The following is a 5,908-nucleotide window of genomic DNA, read 5'->3' as shown; positions in this document are numbered from 1 at the left end:
TTGCTCATGTTCTCCCTGCTTCTGCTCCTCATTTGGACCTTGGGAGCTCAGTCCGGTGCTGCAATGTGGTTCTCTGTCTCTATCTCCATATGACAAAAGCATTTGTTCAACTATATTCATAGCAGCATCATTTATAATAGCCAGAACTTGGAAACTACTTAGATGCCCTTCAATTGAAGAATGGATGAAGAAAGTATGGAATGTATACATATTAGAGTATTACTCAGCAGTAAAAAAACAATGACATCATGAATTTTGCATGCAAATGGTTGGAAATAGAAAACACTATCCTGAGTGAGGTAACACAGACCCAAAAAGATGAACATGGGATGTACTCACTCATAATTGGTTTCTAGCCATAAATAAATAACATTGAGCCTATAATTTGTGATCCTAGAGAAGCTAAATAAGAAGGTGAACCCAAAGAAAAACATATAGTCATCCGCCGGGATATGGGAAGTAGACAAGATTTCCAGGCAAACACTGGGAACTTCGGAGGTGGTGTGGGATATGGGTTAGGGGAAATGAGCTGAGAAAAGTGAGAAGGGGAGGTTAGGTGGAGCTTGGGGGGGGTGGAATGGGATGGTTGGGATAAAGGAAGGGTGGATATGGGAGCAGGGAAGTATATATCATAATTAAGAGAGCCATCTTAGGGTTGGCAAGAGACTTGACTCTAGAGGGGCTCGCAGGGACATGTCCCCAGCTAGTACCTTGGGCAACTGAGGAGAAGGAACCTGAAATGACCCTATTTTTTTTATTTTTTTACAAATTTCTGCCTCCTCCCCGCCTCCTATTTCCTCCCCCATCCCCCCACTTTTCTCCCTCTCCTTTACCAGTACCAAGAGCAGTCCGGGTTCCCTTCCCTGCGGGAAGTCCAAGGTCTTCCCCCCCCCCTCCATCCAGGTCTAAGAAGATGAGCATCCAAACAGACTAGTCTCCCACAGAGCCAGTACATGCAGTAGAATCAAAACCCAGTGCCATTGTCCTTGGCTTCTCAGTCAGCCCTAATTGTCTGTCACGTTCAGAGAGTCCAGTTTGACTCAAAGTATTACAGTTTGCAGATTATATGATTGTCTATATAACTGAACCCCAAAATTTGACCAGGGAATTCCTAACACTCATAAACACCTTCCATGGGTTGACTGGTTGTAAAGTTAATTTAAAAAATCAGTAGTGGATGATCTTGTATTGGGGCATAGATGTTCAGAATTGAATTATCATGTTTTAGGCTTGTTTTTTGATGAATTTATGGAATGTCCATCTCCATCTCTTTTAATTAATTTTAGTTTTAAGTCATTTTGTCATATTAGAACAGATTCACCAGCTTGCTTCTTAAGTGGTTTAATTGCAAAATCTCCAACTCTTTACTCTGATCTGGAAGTGAGTCACTGTTGAGGTTAGGAACTAGTCTTTAGAAAGTTAGCTTTGCATTAGGTGCAGCATGGGGACTCTGTTCTTACTCTTGTGGCCTGCAACTCTTCTGATTGATGTTACCTATGCCTACGCATCAAAATTTAGCCAGAAGCAGGGACAATGCCCAAGACCAGTGCAGTTGATTAGGGACAGTTTACTTGGTGGGAGGGGTCCTTTGAAATAGAGTCTAGGGAGTGATGCATTTTAGCTGGCAGGTAGATCACTCACCAGGTTTTGTAACTAATGTGGCCTGTGCCTCAAGACTCTTTTCACATAAGGTGATTTGGGGCAATCTCAAGATGATAGCTAATACTAACTAGGACACTGTTTCAAACTGTTAAGTCCTCCTCCTCCATAGGGAGATTCTAGAGGATGTTCCCCATTCTCCAAGTGACTACCCCTCTTTGATTGCCATGTTCATCACATGTGCTGGTCCTATCTGAGCCAGAATAGACCCCAAAGACACATACACTGAGTGTCACTTTTCTCACCTTCCTGATACTAATATCAGGGATGCTCTGATGTCCACAAAAGATATCATGTAAAGTTAAAGAAACAGCATCATCAAGACATGTTTCATCCTGACTTATGGACTTACCTGTCCACTAAGGTACACCCATAACCTGCCTCTTCTGACTCCATGGGAATCAGAGCAAAAGCCAATTACCAGCTGAAACAAGATAGAAAATGGACTCAGGACCGCAAGGGGTACACCCACACATTGAGACAATGGGGATGTTCTATCGGGAACTCACCAAGGCCAGCTGGCCTTGGTCTGAAAAAGCATGGGATAAAACTGGACTTGCTGAACATAGCAGAAAATGAGGACTACTGTGAACTTAAGAACAATGGCAATGGGTTTTTGATCCTACTGTATGTACTGACTTTGGGGGAGCCTAGGTAGTTTGGATGCTAACCTTACTAAACCTGGATGGAGGTGGGCGGTCCTTGGACTTCCCACAGGTCAGGAAACCCTGATTGCTCTTTGAGCTGATGAGGGAGGGGGACTTGATTGGGGAAGGGGGAGGGAAATGGGAGGCGGTGGCGTGGAGGAGCAGAAATCCGTAATAAATAAATAAATTTTAAAAAAAGAAAATGGAAGTGCCTGTGGTAAAAGAAAATAAGCATGGGTCAAAGTTCTAAGTAGGTCTTCTGGGTCATAGAGACCATGGTAGTAGATGGAAGGGGTAATTGCATGAGTTCGTGACAGAAAGAAAAGTCTGCCTTACATTAAGTAAAGTTTCTCTACTTGGGATGTTTCTCCATCCTGGGAGAAGCCCCACCACCACTTCACATTCCAATACAGTCCATGGTGAGCCAAGAGAAAGCAGAGATGTAAGGAGAGAAGAAGGAAATGTAGCTGAAACCTCAAAAGTGGTTTGGTATTTGTTTGTGTCCCACAGGCTGGAAATTAATTTCTATATCTGTCAATCAAACCAAGGCTTCACCCAAAGGTCAATGTTGTCATTTCAGTGATCTGCTACTCAAGACCTGTAATTTTCTTCACTTGGGTCCTATGGACACTAATAACTGAGTTCTAGTCAAGGGAGATATAGGATTTACAAATGTTAGTAATGAAGTTTTGGATAAATAACTCCTGTCAGGATATCTGAGGCTCTCCACTGTTAAGCCAACAGTATTGAAGCAACTTTGTGGAAGAGTTTGAGGTTTGACCTTGGATTCATGTGGTTATCTGAGATGGATATTATCCCATCACCTGAATAATATTGAGCATACTGAATAAAGCCACATGTGATGTCTCCAAAGAAATGGAAAAATCCTCATGTATAGCAGCTCTAATATCTGGCTTTTTTATCTCAGTTGGACAGATCCCAACCAGAACTGGGGGGTTTAGATTAGTAGAAGAGTACTCATGTAGCATACACAAGCCCTAATAAATTACTAGCATAACAAACAAATATTCTCAGTGAACTATCATGTGTGAACTGAGTCTGAGTCTGAGATGTTCCCTGACTTCATCACCCTTAGCTTTTCTGGAAGGAGAAGACTCCCCCATTCTAATTCAATGCTCAACTTTGCTGCATGTGCTTGTGCTAGAGCACCCTAGTTATCTGTGGGGGTGTCTTTATCAATATCTGAGAGTGGATGAGTGTAGCTCTATATTTTTGTCTGTAAGTAGTTATAGTCATGAGGAAACAGAAATTATTCACAGTTAACATTCAGGTTGATTGGGTCACTTTGGTTGTAAGTCACTCATTTCCAAATTATACGCTCACAGAATCCTATGTCAGTTGTCACACTGAATATGTGAAATCCCACTTGCCCTCCCACAGTTTCAGCCTATAATCTTCTGAGAGGCTTTGACCATTTATCCCCGACAGGTAGGTTTTATTCTGACACTAACATATAGGCTTTCAGGCTACTGTCATCAACTTCAATGAGATTAAAATTGTTGCATCTGATAGTGGCCTTGTGTAACAGTGCTGCAAAGATAACAGAGATACTTACTGCGGGACCTTTGACCCTTACAAAGACCTCATTTAACCATTGTTTGTCTTTCTAATATCTGCCTTCGATCCTTACTGAACCTGGAAGAAGATTAATCACAAACATCCAGAGTGCTTAGATTAAAAGCATGTGCCACCACCAGGATAGTAAGGATTTTTTTCAAATGTGGATCCCTCACCTTGGGTGCATAAATGTTCACAATTTCGACTTCATCTTGATGGATTTTTTTTTCTTTTATGACTATGAAACATCTTTCTTCATCTCTTTCGATTAATTTTATTTTGAAGTCTATTTTGGTAGATATTAGAATAGTTAAACCAGCTTGTATCTTAGATCCATTTGAATGGAAATTTTTTTCCCAACCATTTACTCTGAGGTAATGTCTGTCTTTGAAGTTCAGGTGTATTCAATGTATGCAGCAGAAGGATGCATCCTGTTTTCATTTCAATTCTGTTATCCTGTGTCTTTTTATTTGTGACTTGAGTGTATTGTATTAAGGGATATTAATGATCAGGTATTGATAATCCCTGTTATTCTTTTTTGTTGTTGGTGGTGATAGTAATGTGATTGGATTTGCTGTTGTATAATTTTCCATTGCCTGTGTTTTGTGGGTATAGCTAAAATCCTTTGGTTGGAGTTTTTTTCTAATACATTCTGTTAGCCTGGATTCGTGGTTAGGTATTGGTTAAATGTAGTTTTGTCATGGAATAGCTTGTTTTCCCTGTCTATGATGATTGAACGCATCACTGAGTAAAGCATTCTAGGCTGGCATCCATGATTTCTTAATGTCTACAAAATGTCTGTCCAGGATATTCAGCACTTCAGAATCTCCATTGAAAAATTGAGTATAATTTTGATAGTTCTGCCTATATAGGTTACCTGGCCTTTTATTTTGCAACTCTTAATATTCTTGCTTTATTTTATATGTTTACTGTTTTGATTATTATGTGGCAGATGTATGATTTGGGGGGGACAGATTATTTGGTGTTCTATAAAATTCTTGTACCCTCATAGGCATTTCCATCTTTAGGCTGGCAAAGTTTTCCTGTATGATTTTGTTGAATATATTTTCTGTGCCTTTAAGTTTGAGTTCTTCTCCTTCTTCTATCCTTAATATTCTTAGATTTGATCTTTCCACGGTTTCTTAGATATCACTGAGGTTTTGTTTTAAAAATTTGTTGGATTTTACATTTTTTGACCAATGAATCAATTCTCTCTATTGTATCTTCAATGCTGGAGATTCTCTCTTTCATTTTTTTTGTATTCTGTTGTTTGTGCTTCCATCTGTAGGTCCTGTTCTATATTTTCCATTTTTAGAATTCCCTTGGTTTCTGTTTTCTTTATTGCCTCTAATTCAATTTTCAATTCTTGAACTGTCTCCTTCACCCATTCTACTGTTTATCTTGGCTTTCTTGCTTTCTTAAAGGAGTTATTGATTTCTTCCAAATGTTTGTTTTTTTCCTTCATTTCCCCTTAAGGGCCTCTATTATCTTCATTCTATTATTTTAAGAGGTTTTCTACTTCATCTATGCTAGAATATTCAGGTCTTGCTGTTGTAGAACCACTAGGTTCTAGTGGTGACATTTTGCTTTTTATGTTGTTGAATAAATGTCACACTATCATTTATGCATGTGGGTTTTGAGTAGTTAAAGGTATAGGTGTTGCCTGATATTCGATAAAGGAGCTAAAAGTATACAATGGAAAAAAGAGAGCATCTTCAACAAATTGTGCTGGCAAAACTGGATGTCAATCTGTAGAAGAATGAAAATAGATCCGTATCTATCACCATGCACAAAACTCAAGTCCAAATGGATTAAAGACCTCAATATCAGTCAGAACACACTGAACCTGATAGAAGAGAAATTGGGAAGTACTCTACAACAGATGGGCACAGGAGACCACTTCCTATGTAGAACCCCAGCAGCACAGACATTAAGGGCCTCATTTGAATAGATTGGACCTCCTGAGACTGAGAAGCTTCTGTAAAGCAAAGGACACTATCACTAAGACAAAAAGGCAACCCACT

The sequence above is a fragment of the Microtus ochrogaster genome, unplaced genomic scaffold, assembly GCF_000317375.1.
Source record: "Microtus ochrogaster isolate Prairie Vole_2 unplaced genomic scaffold, MicOch1.0 UNK96, whole genome shotgun sequence".
In the NCBI taxonomy this organism is placed as follows: Eukaryota; Metazoa; Chordata; class Mammalia; order Rodentia; family Cricetidae; genus Microtus; species Microtus ochrogaster.
The sequence above is the reverse complement of the archived record's forward strand: the minus strand, read 5'-3'. Positions refer to the sequence as shown.